Genomic DNA, 21,547 nt, shown 5'->3' with positions numbered 1-21,547 from the left:
TCAATCCATTCATGCAGATTAATGTGCATATGTACAGCAACTTCCAGTGACTTTGCACAAGCAGTAAAATTTGGGAAATGCTGTCTGAGTTTGGATCTCCTTGATAAACTCGTGAATACAGCAGCATGCATGGAATTGGGTGAAGGTGCTGTACCTTACTGATATATACACTCATAAAACACAGCGGGAAAGTTTAGGGCCTTTCACTTCACAGTAAGTGATCGTCGATGAGGTGATAAGTTTTAGTTACTGTGAATAAGTACTCTCAGCCGCTGAAAATCTATTTGAATGAAGGAGGAATTATGCAGTTTTTACATTGGAGATTTTAAGGAATAAATAAATCATTAAACTTTTTCTGTCTCTTATCTACCTTTCAATCCAGCATTTCCCTACCCCTCAAATTCACTTTCTGAATTTGACATTAACATTGAAGACTCGGGTTCTGCTCCAATGAATACGTCTTCAATCCAATTGATTTACGATGCACACAATTGCTTGCCCTGTTCACATGGATCCCAGATGTCTAATAAAAGGGGCTGATTTTTCATTGGCTGACAGGAATTTCAGTGCAAGAGGCAACAAAATGTTTTTATGTTTGTAGAACTGTAATGGCTCTGGCCAATTGCCACTGGCCACAAAATTAGACCAATTCTCTTTCTTTCATATTTTCTTACTCTTCCTCTGAACTGATCCCTGAGAGGAACAAGGCACCTTCTCATGTCACACCATCAAAGTCAAATGCCACCCTGCCCCATCCCTCATACACTGGCTCTCTCACACACAGATACAGATGGCGTTCTGGATGCCTGGTTTGGAAAAAAGACAGGGGGGAATGAAATAATAAAAAAGGGAGGGGGGATGAGAGAATGAGAGAGGAGGGATGAGAAATGGGGGAATGAGAGAGGAGGGAATGAGAGGATGAACGAAGGGTGAGACGAGATTACTAGTTTTTTTAAGTCAAAGTTACTTCTACAATTTTACTCATGCCTGTAAATTTACCTCATTTTTTAAACATTTCTGTCTGGAACTAAATATCTAAATTTTGCCATTATTTGATTACTAGAATTGCAGCAAAATCTGAAAATGTCCTCCGTTAACCACAAACTCTTACGCAATATCTACCAGAGGTTGCTTCATAATTAAAGTAGGAAACCTAGATTATTCTTCATTGCAGAGCCTCGGGGTTCCGAGGTTAGTGGGAGCACCCTAATCTCGTTTTAAAAGCTATTCTGCATGCGTGGTTTAGACAGTGGGAGTTGGAAGGATAATTCAATACAAAACTGATCAACTTGAACCAAAATCTATTTTTACTTAATGTCCTTGCGTAGGTCTTGCCTGTTACTTAGGATGAAAGTAACTGAGTGCTGTTCAAGAAAATAAATCCAAAATCTTTCTGATCTGCATTTGTTATAACTGCATTGAGTTATCATGACACTCCAGAAGTAAAGCAAACTCTTGATTTCAGGAACCTTTGATTTCAGGAATACATGTATCTAATTCTGTTAGAGCAGAACACTGAAGCTCTGCAATAAAAATCCTCGGAAGCTTCCTGCAGGTTCAATGAGAATGCACTGGAACCGTCACAAACAGCCTAATTCTGCTCCTCTGTCTTATGATCTTATGTAATATCATTTGCTCATGTTTGCACTGCCTGATCCCTTTTATGTATCAGCAAACTTGACTACATTGTGTCAAGTTTACAAAGTGATTCAGATGATCAGACCAGGGGCATCCACCTCAGCACTTCCCTCATTCCCACAATTACAACAGCCTCTCTTTCAACCATTCAACCAATTCAGACATTCTTGAGGTTTGACTATATAATTGCGCCTGACACTTTAATGTGCTACTGAGCAAGATGCCTCTTTTGGATAAATTGATAAATGGCTTCAGATGGTTGTAAAAAAATTCTCAGCCAGTCCATTGTTCTAATATTCCCCTGAGTGGGACCCCATTCATCACTCCTCATTCCTTCCTTGAGCTTACCTCCTCATCAGGCCAGACCGTCCTTGAGACAAGTGGCCCTGAATGGCAAAAGAATTTAGAAGAATGTAATGGCCCAGCCAAAACAAGCCCCATCCACAAAACCTCTCTCAAAACCTTTGTCAGACGGAAAATCCCATCTCCAACTTAGAGAAACAATGACAGTTTTGATGGGTTACAATGGCATTTAGAAATATTTTTAAAAACTAGTGAGCTGAAGCTTCTTTGCAGTGGCAGGCAGTTCCCTTTGAAACTGCTATAATTCATCTATTTGTACAAAGGCGTCCCATATTTCCATGGATCTGCTGCAGATTCAGGACTTAGCGGTGGTGCCAGTCTTGCTGGGTTTCACAAGCATAATGCTTGACAAGCATGTCTGACAATACCAGATTAGACCCAATGCTGGACTGGCCACTCCATTCTTTACATGGCAATTCTCAGCAAGTGGAATAGAGAGGATAAATAACCAACATAAAATAATTTTGTTTAACGATTTGTCGGTGTGTTAACAGAAGAAATAAAGTTTAATAAAAACTACTAAAACTACTTAAAATATTGAAAAAAGCTTCTTTCTCAGCTTGGCTTTTACCAAGGCCATTGGCTTTTATCAGGCCATTGGTTGTGGGCTACATCTATACAACATCATCCAAGGCCTCGGTGCTGCCAAACTCAAGAGTGCAGCGGTGCACTGAGAAAGGCAGGTTGGTGGACAGCATAGGCAGCAATCCTCAATGATCACCAGGTCAAATCTGGTGCAATACTCAAGAGGAAGCTGGGGAATCCTAGCTAGTTTTGTACCATCTTTGAATTCCATGCCAAGTCCAACAAAGAAATTGCTGCCTGCACTTATGAAAAACCTCAATTTTATTCAATTACTAGACCAAGTGGACCCGTTGGGCCCAAACCTCTCCTGCATTGGTGCAGCACTCTCTCCTCCCCCCCCTCCCCTCTCCCCTCCTACCATCCTCCCCCTCCCTCCCACCTCCATCCTCTCCACCTCCCCGCTTCCCTCCCTCCCCCCCACCCCATCCCCTCAACCCCACCCCATCCCCTCAACCCCCTTTATCCAACCCCCTTTATCCTCCCTCCTCCCCCTCCCTCCACCTCACTCCCTCCCTCCCTCCCCCCCTCCCTCCCCCCTCCCTCCCTAGGAGATAGATTTAAACTTTAAAATGTGAATAACTTTAAATATATAACACCGATTTCAATTAAACTTCTTCCATTAGCACCAAAGGGATGACGGTGAGTAAGGTGGGCCTAAAACTGTCATGCTATCATGTACCGTTTTGGCTGTAGTTCAGGAACAAACAAACAAACAAACAAACAAAAGTTTTAGTATATAGATTGTCAGAGCTGAAACATAAAACAAACTGCTCAAAAGAACTCAATGGGTTAAGAACCATCGGTGGAGGCCAAGGGATGGTTGACATTTTGGGCCAAGATCCTGCATAATTCCTGATGTAGGGCCTCAACCCAAAATAATGACCATCGCACTACTTCCACAGATGCTACCTGTCCCACTGAGATCTTCCAGCACTTTATTGTTTGCTCCAGATTCCAGCATCTGCAGTGTCTGATCTCTCCATCATCAGAACTGAGTCTCTGATTACAAAACTCATTGAACATAGAAGAGTACAGCATAAGAACATAAGGAAATAAGGCTTACAAGCCTGTACCGAACATGATGCCAAATTACACGAATCCCTTCAACTGCGCAGGATCCATTACTCTCCCATTCCTACATATTCGTGTGCCTCTCTAAAAGCATCAAACACATATCCATTATAATACAATTATATCCATTTTCACCATCACCCTGTGTATTATAGGCACCCGCTACTCTGTGTAGAAAAAATAGCTTCATAAATCTCATCTGACTTTAAAGCTATGCCTTCCAGTATTTGACATTTCCATCCTTGGAGAAAGATTCTGACTATCTATCCTGCATGCCTCTCAATTTTATAAACATTTATCAGGTCTCCCCTCGGTCTCTAATGTTTCAGAGAAAACTCTCCAAGTCTGTTCAACCTCTTCTAAAATCTAATACCCTGTAATCCAGGTGACATCTTGGTAAATCTCTTCTGCACCCTCTTAAAGCCTCCACATCTTTCCTACAACGGGCAGACCAAAATGACACAATATTCCAAATGCGGCCCAACCCAACTCATTTATGTTCATGCAACGTTCTGCATCTTTGCTATGTTTGAATAATAAATACATGTTAAAAGAGGTGTTGCATTGACTTTCATGGTTGTGAAAGATATCATATATAAATAAAATTTGTTCCTAACAAGATGAGGCAGGGGTTGGATGGGGACAGGAGGGCATGATCAGGGACCCATACATTAGTTAGATTGACCTGCATAAACAAAAGGACACATGATAACTGAACGCTTGCTTAATGGCAAAACTCCCACCGCTTTTATGATAGTGGAAATGAGAGTTGGTTTTAAACACTTATGAATGGAAGTAATTGGGTGAACTTCAACCCATCAGAAAGAGCATCCCAGGTTCATTCATCCTCCAAGTCAGACTAGTTTCATCCACCCCCACACCATTACCTCCACCAACCTCACCAGCATTCAATTTTAAATGACATTCATCAACCCTGTCAAAAATTTACACTCCAATTCTACAAATCTCCCCTCTCAAAAAGTGGACTTGTGACAAGGTAACTACTGCCACAAGTCACTCATTAAGATTCATACCACTGTCAATACAGTTCCAATGTAATTACACACAGCTCAACACTATTTTGAACACATTTAGAACAAGACCTGGAGCAAGCATTCTTTACTGAACAATGACAGAATCAACTGTTCCAAAGTCCACATGATTCGTTCTGCAAAAGGTTGTTCTAGTAACTATGGCAGCAGACAAGTGATGTCTGGGTCACAGAAAATTTGGGAGTGCAGACAAAACTACATAGTATGCTATCAATTTAATAGCCCATGAGCCAACACCTGCATGAACCAACTAAACAAACACAGGCAGGCAACAACCATATAATACCATAGCCAGGTCAGCACTGAAAATTGCATCAGCATCTATGTTGGGTCTTTTAGCTTTGTTCTTAAATGTACAAAAGTACAAACAAAGAAAAGATTTGAAGCAGCGAAAAATACTTTCCCTCTACACAAATGAAATTATTATAAACCATTACAGATAATCAGTTTGAAATTGTCAAGTGAGAGGTGCCATTATAGATTTAGTATATTTTTGCAATATGCAATGGACGTATTGCATTTGTAAATAGGATTCTACATTTCAGATTTTATTGATTCACACAAACAACCTGCTGAGTTACTCCAGCATTTTGTGTCTACCACACAAACAACCTGGTATTTTCAGCTGCTGTAAACTTGTTATATAGATCTAGAATTGCTTTAGTTCAATTGGAACTAAAGTGATGGGCTTCCTGAATGTCTGGAAAATCATAACCTTTATTGTTAAGCTAGAAATTATTTGCGGTTCCATTAAGCCCGTGCCTTCGATGGGAGCTTCAGTCAGAGCATTTCTATTCCATTGGCATCACAAAATGCCGACACAAAGAACTGTATACGCTGGTTTACAAAATGCTGCTAGGTTCAGTGAAGCAGAATCAATTTTCTAGTCTCTAGATTATAATTCTATCCTACATACATATGCTAAAATCTAACGCAAATTAATGTGCTGTGATTTTAAAAAAAATCTATATGTGCAATTTTAAAAATCAGTTTTAATCTTCTGGGTTCTAGACAATAATCAGGCAAGTAGCATGTCTAAGAAATTGAGAGAGTTTAGATAAGTCAGAATAAATATAACAGCAACTTATATTCTGTTCGGGTAGCTTACAACCTAATGGCATAAACATCAAATTGTCCAATATTAGGTAACTAATCCACAAACAGCCTCCCTTCCCCCCCCTTGCCTGTGCCACATGTGGATTTGCACCCATTTCTTTCCTTCCCCCTTTACCTGTTCCCTTCCACCTGTATTCCTTCCTCTGGCTTCACAATTCACTCTTCTATCCTTATCTCACACTTTTTTGTCTTTTCGTCTCTTGGTCTTTGTCCAACCATCTGTCTCTCAAAGCCCCCCCCCTCCCCCCCTCCCCTCCAACTCACCTATCATGCCAGTTTTTATCCTGCTCCCATCTTTCTTCCTGCTTTCTCCTCCACCACAGTCAGTCTGAGGAAGGATCCCAATCAGAAACAGAGCCTATCCATGTTCTCCAGAGGTACTGCCTGATCCGTTGAGTTATTCCAGAATATTGTTTCTTTTTTTCCAGAATAAATTTGATGGTTGTGTTATGACATTTCATTGCTCGAAAAGGTGAGAAAATTGTATCTTATCACGAAGTTCCATGATTGAATGGTGTAGTAGACTTGATGGGCCGAATGGCCTAATTCTGCTCTTATCACTTATGATCCTATGAAGTCCTCAAAATATATTTTGGAGAATGCATTATAAGAATGTTACAACATGCATAGAAATGAAACTATTGACTGTGACCAACTCTTTCCTCAAAACCAGGAGCTGAGAGAATCGTTTAATATTTACTCAATTAACTGTTTCCAGACAGTAATTTCAGGGATTTTGAGTACTAATTCACTAGAGATAGTATTATTTGTGGAATCCGGGAATCGAGCCTGAGGGATAGCTGCAGTGCAAGAGAGGGTTAACTCTAATAAAGTGTAGTCAGAAATGCAAAGTTGCCAAACTATCCAAAGCCAGGTTAAAAGTGCTGGACGGCAAACAGAAGGAAGTATGTGCAGTGAAGCATGAGACAAAAAACAGAACAGGAAAAGTACAGCCAAGGTCAGTTAGATGTTGCAAGTATTGTGGATGGCAATATAACTAACTGAAAAAACATCCTTCAAATGTGAATGAGTGCACATTGAGTAGATTGGGAAATTATTTCTTCAAATAGTGCACAATAAAGAAGACATCTAAACACTACGGAATTTAAATGTGTTTTATACAGACAGAGGAAAGGTTAGAGTATCATTTGAACACAATTTACTTGGGGCCATACAAGGCTAACTCAGTGAAAGGAACGCCCACTGGATGTATTTATAAAAATGTTGGTTAAAGCGAAACAGTGATAATTCAATTTGACTGGGAATAACCTGTAATGCTCTTGTAAAGCAATCTAATAATTTTGAGTGATGCAATTAAACTGTGTGCTTTGTGCTCTAGATGTGCCACAAGCCTGCTACTAACTAAGCCAATTGGGAAATGTTCTTTAAAGGTGCTGAGCTCAAAGCTTGGGTGTGGCCAATTCAATATTTCTGTAGTATTTGGACATTTTTCCAAAGTGGTCTAAGCTCAGAGTATGTTCATTGGTATGTTTCGGGACATATCTTACTCTGTCACCTGAGCAGTTCTGTAGCTGTGACTATCACTTAATGTGAAAATTGTGCTTTCAGTGCCAACATCAGAATTTTAATCAGAATAAAACGCCTGAAGATGGATCTCACCTATCCATGTTCTCCAGAGATGCTGCCTGACTTCCTGAATTACTCTCACACTTTGTGGCCTTTTGTTTATTAACCAGCATCTGCAGTTCCTTGTTTCTACATCAATAATTAACTATTGTTTCAAGACCAGTACTCGATCATATGACCACAGTGAGATAGCAAAAGCATCTATCCCTGCATCCTTGAAGTTGCAATGATTGAAGTCATCAATTTTCGGCTCTGAGTGATAATAACTGTTAATGATCCAAATGATTTATCGTGGTCATCATGCTTGATAATTTGATGCTTCACTTACAAACCTCAATGTCCTTGTTATATTGTAGTGCACCAGAGAGTTGCCACTCAGACCCGTTTTCAAAGATCATGTTTCTTGTTGTGCTTTGGTCCACTTCTATTTCCTGTTCTTCTTTGAGTTACTGCAGTGGTGTAAGTATTTTGGTTGAACTTAGTAAGAATCTGGAATAATGAATTATTCCCAGAAACAATCTAAGCTACATTTCTGATCTTTTGTCTTTCATGATAGCATCAACTTTTTCTTTAAGTGATTGCAGCCTATTAATGTCTATATTCAGATCACGATAAACAATCTGCCTGTGTAAAAAGGTACTTGAATTGTTTAAGTTTTACATTGTGGTGATGGAAATGCTTAAGAAACTTAAAAATATGTAGATTTTATTCTGCTTTAACTGTGATGTCTCAGTTACATAGTTGGTGATCAAGACCCTGGATAATCGTGGCCATTGTGAACTAAAAGATTTTCAGTGGGAATGTGATTCTGTATTTTAACTCAGTGTAGGAATGTAGGCCCTTATATTTATTTACATTGAGATACTGTTGATTCTTCTTGTCCAATCTTGCTGGACATGTGTACAACAAATCCAGTCTCATGAAAATTTGACTCCAGCCAACTCTACCATAAATTTTCAAATGTTTGCACTGGGATTTGTTGACCATTGACTGACTGGGAATCAGTGTTTGCTGCTTAATCCGATTGCCTTGTCAATCTTCAGTTTAGTTTATTATTATTGTCACATGTACAGTGAAAATCTTTAGTTGTGTGCTATCCAGTCAAAGAAAAGACTATACATGATTACAATCAACAGCATTCAGAGTTTTTGCTGTTCTTCAACATGATTCAACTGAGTATATTATCAGCCAAAAAAACATTTCCATTGCTTCCATGAATGACTTACATACTGCATTGAACACCTCAAGGCTGCTAATGTGAACTGTCTGCACTTGAGCCACCATTTTGCCCCATTTTCTTGCCTCGTATCTCCTGTACGCTTAACCTTTTCAATAGTTGGTGTGCTTCCATCTACATTTAAATGCAGCCTACTTGTCTTTTTATTATACTATTATTTGCCTTCACCTTTTCTTTTATTGATTTGGTGGTGTATTGTGCAAATATACCAACTAACTGTATACCCAGAACACTAGAGGTGAGGGGAGACCTGATAGAAATATATAAAATTATGAGAGCCACAGATCGGACAGTCAAAAAGCTATATCCCAAGATGGAAATATCAAATACTAGAGGGCATAGCTTTAAGGTGAGAGGGACAAAGTTTAAGGAATATGTGTGGGGCAAGTCTTTTTTACACACAGAAGGTGGTGAGTGCCTGGAATGCGCTGCCAGGAGTGGTGGTGGAGACAAATACAATAGTGGTATTTAACAGACTATTGGATAGGCGCAAGGATATGCAGGGAATGGAGGGATTACGTGCAGCCAGAGAAGAGTTAGTGTCGACATCATGTTTGGCACTAGAGGACCTGTACTGCGCTGTACTGTTCCATGAAACGATGCAAGCCTTTGGCTAAACCAAACTCAGATTACTTATGGCACTATAAGAGAAACAAGCACATGAAACTTGTAAGGAGCTTTTTAGCAAAGATAATAGAGCATCTTTGCTTTTTAGCTGGCTGGCCTGGGATTGATGAGTAGCTCTTGTCCAGCGAGCAGGGGATATTGACTTGGTTAGGACTATCTGACCCAAAGGGTTGGAATGAGCAAAACCTACAACCCCAATGGATAGGTGTCAGAGGCAGCACATGAGCTATGCTGGTTGGTATATCTAAATACTGGGGTACAGACATTAGAGAGGTATTCACACAGACTGCAAATCTATTGGGGATACCGCATCAGGTCATTTCACAAGACTTGATGACTATTTAAAATATGCAATTGTTGTCACTAATACAGAACAACATTCAAACTTGGTGTCAAGTTTCAACCAGCCAAAAAACACAACTTCTCTGCTTTTGTAATATTGTCAAGAGGTTTGCAAGACTCAAACCAAGCTTGGACACCAGTTACCCCAATTCTACTGTATGCTTCAGAGATTTGAACTATCTATAGTAGTCACCGGAGGTAGAAACACCACCTCTTTAAAATCATCCAAACCGATTTGCAGAGAAGTGAACCAAAAATCAGCATTCTCTCCCAAGCCAACAGGCTCACATCAGAGTTCTCAATAACCTGGGAGGCCACAACAACTATGTGCCTTTCAATACAGCCATTCTCACCTCCTCCCACCCCCCCTGTCACCCCCCCCCCCGCCCCCACCCCAAAGATCCTTCAGCAAGACATACTAAGACAGAAAATGTGAAAGAAAATAAATTACAAAAGAACATTTCATACAACTTTATTATCAAAGCCCCATTTTAAAAAAAGTTGCAACATCCTCACCAATTCATGGGAGTCCGTGAACACTCGTAGGAGCATTCAGATAAAACACCAAGCACCTATTCAGAAGGAGTCCCTTATGGAGTCATGGAGGGCAAGCAGACATGACTGAAGAAGCTTTTTAGTCTCTCACAAAACCTTATCCCATTAGGCACTTTATGCCCACCAGTGGAAGAGTCCATAGGTACCACATAGGCATTATCACCCACATCAGAACCCACATAACCGAAGTGAAGCAACTCCCCCTTGACTCCAATGAAACATCTAATAAGAGTTGTACTCACATGCTAGAAACAAGAATGTAATGGTTGCAGATTGAAATGCTATATGTTTCCAGTCCTGCAACGATTAGTTTTGTATTTCGTTGCTCTTCTAATGATATACGTTTAAGGATTCTGACTTATTACATGTACCAATAATGAAAATCTCACACTGAAAATATCAACATGAACCAAGTTAAATATCACAACACATTAAATGTAACAGCTAAATCATACTATGCCAAGAACAATCAACCACACCCAAACATTAACACCACAGACTGGCAGGACAGAAAAATCAACAAATTATGCCTGTATGACTTTGCAATTAATTAACTATCTAAAAAAACTCTCTCTGCTATGCTTGGAGACCAAACACCAATGATAAATATGCAGGGTTCATTCTGGGTCTTGTTTAATCATTGACAAAGACTTTATTTAGAGTCAAAAGCTGGTTGCAGTTTGCTGAACTGAGCAAACAAAAATGCAAACACAACTTGGGTGATCAGGCTTAGTCGATCAACATTATCAAGATTCACAGTTCACCTATGAATATGCAGTACATGTCAACCTAGAAAACAAGCAAAAGTTGACAACTCAATGGTGATCCTGACCATAAGCCTCCAAAAGGAAAAAGTATTCACAGGAGCTTTGTAGTTTCAACTGTGAAATGCACACTATTCCTTCATTTACATTGGATAAATAAATATAAGTATTTGGAAGACAGGTGAAGAAATATCAATGTTGGAGATATAATATTTATTTTTGTTGGGTCAAGATGATGCAAGTGAAGGATCAAATTAAATTAATCTGGATGGAAAATATTAGGACTCCTTTCTTCACATGCCAAAAGCCAGTGGTTATAGTCACAGGCCCCTGCCGAGAATGGAATGGTTCCAAGTAGCAACACAATTCAGGTAGAATAGTGTTGGTGGGAGAGTGTCCCGGGACACATAATCTGCTCGATGCCAAAACATTGAGTCATTATAAATGGTTTACGATGATTGGCTGCCACTTGTAAATCACTTATAAATGTTCAGGGATCAGAGGATCTGTAGAGGCACACCTTATTTGTTCTAGAATTTAATACAAGCTAACTTGATGACCACTATTAACTATATATTTTTAAAACTCAGTTGTGTGCTTCTGCGCTGTAACTCGAGCGGTCTCAATTTTAGAATGACATAAAATGAAGGGAGTATAATACAAAGCACTATTGCCTTGGAGTTATATTTAATCTGGGTTTTAATATATTTTTCCCCTTCTTTTCTTTGATGTTTTACAATTTTAGGCACTTGGCAAACTATAGGCCAATGAATGAAAGGTAGCAGGGATTGAATTAATACAGTTAATACAATTAACACAATTATTGAATTAATGAGTTGATTTGGGTAGTAAAAAGGAAATGCAGATGCTGGTTTATATCAAAGATAGACACAAAATGGTGGAGTAACTCAGCGGGACAGGCAGCATCTCTGGAGAACATGGATAGGTGACATTTCAGGTTGGGTCTGAAGAAGAGTACCTACTGAAATGTCACATCCATGTTCTCCAGAGATGCTACCGGACTCGCTGAGTTTTGTGTCTATCTTTGATTAGTGTAGTTCACCCAGTATGAATCTTCCAAAGGAATTTGATAAGTAGCACAATATAGTTTTGGCAGCCACATTAATGCATGAAAATTAAGAGAAATTACAACATGAACAGAAGATTGATTAAGGTACCAACATTAATGATAATATTTTCTCATATTGATGGAAGGTTTGGAAAGACATCTTCCAGGAGTTAGTGATGGGACCACTATTGTTTATGAGGTGTAATGATGAACTGGTCTTTGACAAACAGTACAAAATTTACAGATGAAAATTGCTAAAAAGGTTATAAATGATGAGGAAAACAGCATAAGGCCAGAAGGATAGCAACAAACTGCAAAATGGACAAGTTCATGGCAAATGGGCTTACATGCAGGAAAATGAGAGGCGATACTTTTTGGTAGGAAGAATGAATACAAATTAAATGTACTGTTCAAATTATGGGCACTAAATATTTGTAATGGTACCAGGGATTTAGCAAAACAGTGAGAATAGAGAAGCTTAGATTGTTTTCCATAGGACAGAGACGATTAAGTGGAGATTTGGTATGTGTTTAAAAATCATGGGACAATTTTAATTAGACACATAAAGATAAACAGTTTCATGCAGCAGAAAGGCAAGTCGTTGTGATTAACAAAAGAATCAGAAGCCGTATGATGAGTCTTGTTTACTGAGTAGTGGTGATTTGCAATGCTAGGTTTGAAAGGATGGTGAAGGCTTTCAAAAGAAAATTGTGTAAATATTTGAAAGGAAAAGTGCACAGGCTATATAGTGCAAAAAAAAAGAGTCCCTGTGCAGCAGTACCAGAAATAATAATGGGATAAAAGGCCCCTTCTGCACTGCATGATTTCAAGGATAGAACATAAAATCACACAAATTGTGGGTGTTGATTAAAGAGCTTTCACAATAATCATAGACACATTAAGGGAGAAACTAAAAGTATGCAGTATATTGCTAAAGTAGATCCACTTGGACAAATATATATGTGAAATAAATTCACACACACTTATATATATACAGATCTTATTTCAATTTAAATGTTGAAATTTTAAAAATTACAACTAAAATCTCCAAGTGACCACTTCTAAATCAGAATTGTCAGCTTTGAAAGCAAATCTCTGTCCACTTCATTGTTCAGAACTGCCAGAGTAAATGTGTTTTGACTTAAATAAATCAATTGGGACATTGCAGGTTAAATATTATGGAGCACTGAGTCCCACGAGCCATACTATACGTAAACAGCAAGCTGGGCTGTAAATCAACTTAAATACATAATCAGGCAAAATTTATGCACCTGACAAGCAGTTCATTAAACACCAAGGATATCCATGATAGCTGCAAAGGCACAAGCATAGATGTTATCATTTAATGTACCGGCACTAATAAAAGTGGTAATTAGCACGTTTATAACAAAATGGCACCAATCAGTTGCAATAATTTCGGGTGCCTATGACTCTTCATCTTCATCAATGTGATTTAAATGAAGATAGTTTATAGTATTGCAGAAAGAGAGTATATTCTCTTAACTGTGCTCGCATTCAAAGACCTTGAAATAAAAAGTATCAGAAGAGCTTGATAATATGCATAATACTTTGTCACAGCTGAGAGATTTGAAATCAAATTACAATTAGTTGACAGCGCACAATTAGCACTGATAATTTCACACCAAGCCTTTTTTCTATTTTTGTAATGATCAAAATGACTTTAAAACAATAAAATGACTAGGGATAAACAAAGTGCAGATGTTGAACATTTCTTGATTCAATATTCCTTACAACCATTGCACTAATAAACACTACAACCACCAAATAAACTCTGAACTACATAGACCTGGGAGCATTATTTTTATATGTATACAGAGTACAATGTTAACATATCTGGTGTGCTGCTGCAAGTAAATTTTTCCGTTTCGGGACATATGACAATAAAACACTTTTGACTATTGAGTAGGTAAACTCCACACAGATAGCACCTGAGGTCAGGATCAAACCGGGGTCTCTGGTGCTGTGAGACAGCAGCTCTACCAGCTGCGCCACAGTGCCACCCATATTGTATGTGCAATACAATGAATTTCCTTCTCCATTATAGTCTAATAAAAACAATTAGAGTAGTAAGTCACAATAGTTCTTTACTCACGAAGATCATGCACAATCAAACTACAAAACATAGGAAAAATATGTTATAACATAAATAACCACACACAAAGAAAAACATTTTTCTGTGCTATTTCCCTTGTTGCATTGTACAGATATGTTGTTATTTGCTTTATTTACATAGCTTAACATTTTTCCCCTGGAAATAATTTAAATCTTTAAGAACTATTGGAAATTGCTATGAAAATGCTATGCACACCAAAACTGAACGGCGACATTGCGTAACATAAAATTAGAGAATTATGGATGTCTGGAAATGATCAAATGAACTAAAATGAACTTCAAATGAAATGAACTAATTAAAAGATCTAATATTTTTAAATGTCAACAAAATATTTAGAGACAGATCTAAATGGTTCAATATAGCTATTGTAACATCAAAATAAGACTGCTTTCTGTGTGATGGTTACTCTCATCAGAACTGTGGAAATACAGTAAACTCAATGCAGAACCGTTTCTACAGATGTTATGTTGCACAACAGAATCAAGAACAAGCCTTTCTGTTAATAAATAATGATAGCCACATTAAATATTCAACACTATTATATCCAATGGCAAATTTCTGATCAAATTCCATGCAAATTAGCAAATAATGGATCATTGAATTAAATGTGTGGGTCAAGGAACAGTGCGGCAGAAAAGTTTTTGATTTATGGATGATTGGCACTACGGTAGAAACAAGGAAGTGGGGTTCCGACCCAAAACTTCACCTATCCATGTTTTCCAGGGATGCGGAGGGTGACCTTATATAAGTATATAAAATCATGAAGGGCATGAATGATATGAACGATCAGTTCTTTTCAGGGTAAGGACATCTAAAACCTAGAGGACATAGATTTAAAGTGAGAGGCCAAAGATTTTGGGACAGCCTTTACACACAGAGGATGGTAGGTATGTGGATCAAATTGTTGGAAGAAGTGGTAGACATTGTTGCAATGATAATTTTAAGAGACATTTGGACAGGTGCATGGATAGGAAGGGTTTAGCAGGATCTGGGCCAAGCATAGGCAAATGGGATTAGCTCAGGTAGGCAACTTGGTCGGTGTGAACGAGTCGGTGATGTCTAACACATTGACTTTATATGTGGAAAGTGAAAATATAATGGAGAAGAAAGAAAGATGGGGGGATTATTTTAGTCTGTTAGTAAAGAAACAAAAAGCACAATAATAGGAGCTAAGAATCAAAGGACAGCAAAGGAGTTAAAGTAGTTAACATCATAGAGAAAATGCTCAAGAGAAGCCCATTCCTTCTCTCCTGAGATGCCGCCTGACCTGCTGAGTTACTCCAGCATTTTGTGAATAAGAGATAAAAGGGGATCAATATCCAACAAAATAACTCGGTGGATTTTAAAGAGGTGGCATCAGAGAAAGTGAACGTGTTCATGGGATCTTCCAAAATGTCCTAGATTCTCCCAGTTCCTGGGTGTGGAAGGTAGCAAGTGTCACACTAAGAAAAGAAGGATCATGAATACATGGAATTATTAAACAAAATATCACAAGTGAGAATAAATAGACTTTTTCTAGGTTGAAACCCGGCAGAAATCAGAAATCTCGCAATTCTTTACAATTTATGTGAATCACCATGTTGAAAATAGAATGAAATGTATGCAGATATCCTGATGATCAAAGGTGATCTGTGAGTAAATGCAAGATATTTGCGAAAGGTTAATAGGAATATTAAGTAAGTGAATATAAAGTCGGCAGAAGTAGTATAATGTAAAAAATATGAAATTATTCAGTTTTGTTAAATGGAATCTCTTAAACGGTGAATAATGAGTGAAAAGTAATATTCAGGGTGGGATCTTATACATGGGTAGTAAGAGGTTAACATGCAAGTTAAATAAACAACGAGGAAAGCAAATTTTAAGTTGGCTTCCATGCGAAGGTTTGTCGGGATGAAAAAGAAAGATTATTTAGTGGTTTGGTGAAACCACACCTGGAAAACTGCAGGTTTCTTTCTGCCTTCTAAAGAAATATATACTGACTGAAATTCTACCACAGAATCACTAGATTGATTCCTGGAATGAGGGAGCTGTGGTTCAAGGAGAAAACAAGCATTATGCTACAATATTCAAGGTAGAGACTGATGGATAAAGGGAAACAAGGATGTGGGGTCAGGTAGGAAAGGGGACTTGTAGGACGGGATCAGCAGTAATAATTTTGAATGACAGAATAGAGTCAAGGTGCAATATAGAGGCATAGAATTATAGAACAGGTAATCAGACCTTCGGCCTAAAGAAAACACACAAACTACCAAGCACACATTTATACTAGTCCAGCACTTTTCCTATTTTATTCTCCACATATTCCCATAAATCTCTCTTGACTCTACCACTTACCTACACACTAGGAAAAACTTACAGTGGCCAATTAACCTACCAACTCATACATCTTTTATGAGAGAGGAAAAGGGAACATCAATTGAAAACCCACATAGTCTCAGGCCTGCTTAAAAATGGCAGATGGCTTTTAATTCAGGAAAATGTGAGTGATGCATTTTTGGAACATAATAGCCTCAATAGCTAAGACATATGCCATAAATGACATAAGACATATGCCATAAATGAAAGGATCTTAGGGATGAATGAGGAAAAATAAAATAACGGAATACATATGTATAACTCCATGAAGGTGGCTACACAGGTAGATAACATGATTAAGAAGACATATTGGCTTTCGTTTGTCAAGGCAGTGAATACAGAAATGGGGAAGTTATGCTCTAACTTGCTGAGACCATAGGATTGGATGTGATAGTGCTGGAAAGAGTGCAGAGGAGATTCACCAGGATGTTGTGTGGAATGGAACAGTACAGTTATAAGGAGAGAATGCAAAAGCTAGGTCTGTTCTGCCTGGAGTGCAGGAGTTAAGGGATACATGATTAAGGTATATAAAATTGTGAGGGGTATGGATAGAGTAACCTGTAGAAACCTTTCCCCTCCATATTACAGACAGATAAAATTGCTGGACATAGATTTAAGGTAAAGTGAGTGAGATTTACATTAGATATGAGGAAGGCCATCTTCACCCAGAGAGTGGCAAGTGTCTGAAATGCCTTGCCTGAGAGAGTGGTTAAACTGGGTCTTTCAGAGCATTTAAATGGCTTGATGAGCATTTTAATCACTTAGGCATTGAAGGTTATGGACCAAGTGCTGAGGGATGAACTTAATACAGAAGGGTGGCGACAAGTTGTTATGAATGAGTTGGGCCGAATAGCTTGTTTCCTGCTATATGATTCTATGACTTCAATGACTATGACTACAATACAACAGCTAACCAAGGTAGCAAACCAATTGCTTGAAATCGGCAAATTTTCCAAACACACAGCAGAAAGGGAAATTGAAGCGAGAAGGACAGAAAATGTAAATCGCCAGATCAGAGGCCGAAATGTAGACCAGCAATAACACGAAGGCTGGCAAGTTTGCAGTCCATAACAAATAGACACATTGAACTGATATAGAAATTTGAGCCATAACAAGCAACTGGTTGCTGAGACTGTTCAATTCTTCCACAAGCTCTGAATGTTTATGTAAGATCTGGAGAAAAGTATGCACTGTTGCAAATCTTAAGCTGGGTAAGGACACCTCGGATCCAAACAACTTTTGGCAAATTTCCTTGCTTTTCCATCTCCATATACTTTGAATTTGTTATCTTGATTTTGTTCTCATCCATTCTGTAACAGCAATTTATCAGCAATCAAGCTGGTATCCCGGTAGACCAGATGTCAAAGTCCACTCAATATACTGAATATATACTCAATATATATTGAATCACTTCTATCAACATTTCAGCAACCTATGATGCTATCAATTATAGCTAAGCCTGCTGTTAAATGCTAATTTACATCACATTTAACAAAGCATGGTCAAGAAAGCACTTTAGGATTTTCTAAATATGGATGTGAAAGGTGCTGCATAAATCTTTGGCTTTATACCATTTGCATTGAGAATAATTAATAAACAACTTAAGTTCTCTTCTTATCAGTTCACTAATTTCTGAACACTATTCTGGATAAGATACAAAGGCGCTTACTGTACCAGATGTTGCTGTAGAATTTCTTCCATTATAATGGTGAACTTTGATAGTCTCATGCAACTTCAGTCCAATGTTTCAGGGTCAAAGTTAAAGCTAAAACCTTGAATAACAATATTATTACTTCTGAAACTAACACCAATTGCGTTATTTATTTAACTACCATATATTTGCCTTCATTCTGGGCATACAGCATGAATTTTGAGGTGTAAGTATCTGTGTATGCATGCTAAATTTCTCACCAGTTACTTGAAACTGATATGGTGTGCAATTATGTGTAATATTTTATTGATGATTACTTTTATGAATATTCCAAATAAGGCTTCAATTAACATCCTGGACAGCTTTCATCTTTCTTGCAATTGGCTCTTTGTATGCCAAATTAATGTCACTGAATACATGTTTTAAAAATCCTTTCTAGACTAAAAACAAAAATATGATTTTCCGGCCCCCTTGGTTTCAGAGACTTGCTGGGCTAATCATTTTGCCGGACCAACAGAGGTCACATAATATTAATTCAACAATACACCTCTGGCCCACTAATTATCAGGCAATTGAACCATCCTATCACCTACTAGAGAGCAATCCTGAGCTACCATCTACCTCATTGGGGATTCTTTGGACTATCTTTAATCGGACTTTACTGGTCTTTATCTTGCACTAAATGTTTTTGCCTTTTATCCTGTAGCTGTACACTGTGGACGGCTTGATTGTAATCATGTATAGTCTTTTTGCTGACTGGATAACATGCAACAAAAAAGCATTTCAATGTACTTCGGTACATGTGACAATAAATGAGGTGAAACTAAATTATACCCCTCCCGTGTCCCTAAAGCGGGACTTAAAGAAACTTAAAACAAATATTAAAACGCACAGAAACACCACGGTCTACTTGTTTCAACAGTTCTACCTTGTCTTATATCATGCAATGCCATCTGCGGCCACCCAGAGAACTAGTCTCGTGGTCACAGGAATCTCAAATGTGCTCTCGTAATTTTGTCCAAATTAAAGGAGGTGCTGGACTATCAGTTGCCGGAAAATCAATGGTGTACCTGTATTATAATGGATAGCTGAATGCTTGAATATAACAAAATCAGTTTAGGTCCACTCATTATAGGTCACAAATAGCACTCACACATTGAACTATCAAGTGCTGGAGCAGGAGAAATGAAGCACTTTTATAACATGTTTGAGGGATGTTTATATCTGTTTATAAACAGGCCATTATAATCTGGTTCTAATGTTGAGGTAACTTTGAATGGGTTACACAGGCAGATACCAATGTTTCATGACAAAAAGGTCTGTGGAGAATCAAAGTTAAGGGAAGAAATGGTTAACTTGCAATCCTGCTTCATTTACAATGTCCCTAGAAGATGAGGATTTTGGCACAATGCAGAGTACTCCAAGTGCAGCCAAGAAAGACAAGAACAAAATAAGCCCAATCATGCCAAAACACAGGCTCTGTAAAGTTTAACAGAATATTTTTCTATTTTCTGGCCAACTGTCTCTCCTCCCTTCCTGAAGGTGTTCATTCTTGCAGGGTTACATTTCAATGGATATTGGGTGTTCTTCAGTCACTCGCTCAAGTGGTCATTATTCATATATGTGCAGTGGATCAACATAGGCAAGCCTAAGCCTGTCCCCAATAAATCAACTAAAGTAACAACATAGCTCCATAACTCAGTACGACTCTATAACCAATGATATGATTTTTTTTTTAAATAAGCAGCCCAACGGATGAGAAGGACGGTGAATCAAAGAGAATGAATTACAACTTAAGGAAAGATTGAGAAAAGAGAGGCAGGGATGGAAAATTACATTCTAAAATTGACATTTAAAATCTCCGAAAACAAATAAAGAAATGAGACCAAATTTATGGTAATTAATTTTCAGTGCCATGGATGTTACTTATATATAAAGCAAACATACCACAATCTCATGCAATTCAATGCATTTAAAAAGTAACCCTAGGACAAATGTTTTCAGCAGTAACTGGGGATTTCAACGTGAATCACAGCCTCACCTGCATAAAACATACAGCATAGGAGCATCCTCTTCGGCCCACAACGTCTGTGCTGCAAATTAGATGATGCTAAATTAAAGTAATCCCTTCTGCCTGCAAATGATCTATATCCCTCGCTTGTTATGCCTATTTAAAAGACACAAATGCCACTAGTGCATCTGTTTCCATCATAACCCTGGCAGCAAGTTCCTGGCATCTATCACTCTGTAAAAAAAGATTGCCTCAGACATCTCCTTCAAATTTTCCATTCGCACTTTGTGTTTTGGCATGATTGGGCTTATGCCCTCTAGTCTTTGACATTTCCACCCTGGGGAGAGAAAGATTCTGATTGTCTACTCTCTATATGCCTAACAATTGTATCACCTTCTATCAGGTTTCCATTTCTGCCTCTGATGTCCAAAAGAATCAATCCATGTTTGTCCAACCTCTCCTTATTGCTAATACTTTCTAATCCAGGCAACATCCTGGTAAATCTCTTTTGAACGTTTTCCAAACCCTCCACGCTATTTCTGATCATTTGATTTGCCCAGTCCATATGTAGATTGATGTCCCTATACTTATTGTATTACCCTTGTTACATTTCACCTTTAATTTCCTTATTTCTACTATACTGTGCACTACCATGATTGTTCGGGACCTACACACAATTCAAACCGATGTTCCTACCCCTTGCTTCGCTTTTTCTGCCCCTTGCAGTTTCTGAGTTCCAGCCAAACCGATTCTGTTCTTGATTTTCTGAGCTAAGATCTTTCCACTCTTTAGTCTTTAATCTATTTTTCAACAGCACAACCTGCCTGCCCCAATACCATTTTCCCAATCTCCCCTAAAGTACCCTGGAATATTTAATTAACTTTGCAATCACATCTCTGCACAGACTATGACATCACACATAATTATTTCCATCTGTCAGTAATTCACTCATCTTGCTATGAATGATGTATGCATTCAATTTTAACTTTAAACATTTTTTTTCCTAACATTGAATCTAATTGAAGGAATACTCATGTGTTTGAATGCGCTGCCCCTTCCTGATAGTCTCTAGTTGTCATTGTCCAATTTGCTCCATAGACACTTCTGAAATTTCCCTTCTCCAGTACTCTCACCTCAATATTTACAGCCCTTGCTATTCAGTTCACCAGAATGCTGGCTCCAACTTAACTAAACCTCTTCCCAATATTGTCTTTCCCCAATACTCATACACTGTACATTGCTCCATGAACTGAAAACCATTTCTCCTAAACAAATCTTATCGAAACGTATAAGATTATTAAGGGGTTGGACACGTTAGAGGCAGGAAAAATGTTCCCAATGTTGGGGGAGTCCAGAACAAGGGGCCACAGTTTAAGAATAAGGGGTAGGC

General features: G+C 38.3%; 1 long non-coding RNA gene across 2 annotated transcripts in view; it reads right to left on the bottom strand.

The window, feature by feature from the left end:
- Nucleotides 1-21,547, bottom strand: part of LOC144603527 (uncharacterized) — a 53,388-nt gene that overhangs the window by 11,307 nt on the left and 20,534 nt on the right. The window contains exon 3 of one of the 2 annotated variants that reach the window (XR_013548634.1): nt 15,476-15,582. The exons of the other annotated variant lie outside the window; for it this stretch is intronic. This is a non-coding gene — a long non-coding RNA (uncharacterized LOC144603527). Of the gene's footprint in view, nt 1-15,475; nt 15,583-21,547 lie in introns of those variants that run through there. 2 annotated transcript variants of the gene reach the window in all.

The sequence above is a fragment of the Rhinoraja longicauda genome, chromosome 20, assembly GCF_053455715.1.
Source record: "Rhinoraja longicauda isolate Sanriku21f chromosome 20, sRhiLon1.1, whole genome shotgun sequence".
NCBI lineage: Eukaryota > Metazoa > Chordata > Chondrichthyes > Rajiformes > Arhynchobatidae > Rhinoraja > Rhinoraja longicauda.
The sequence above is the reverse complement of the archived record's forward strand: the minus strand, read 5'-3'. Positions and strand labels throughout refer to the sequence as shown.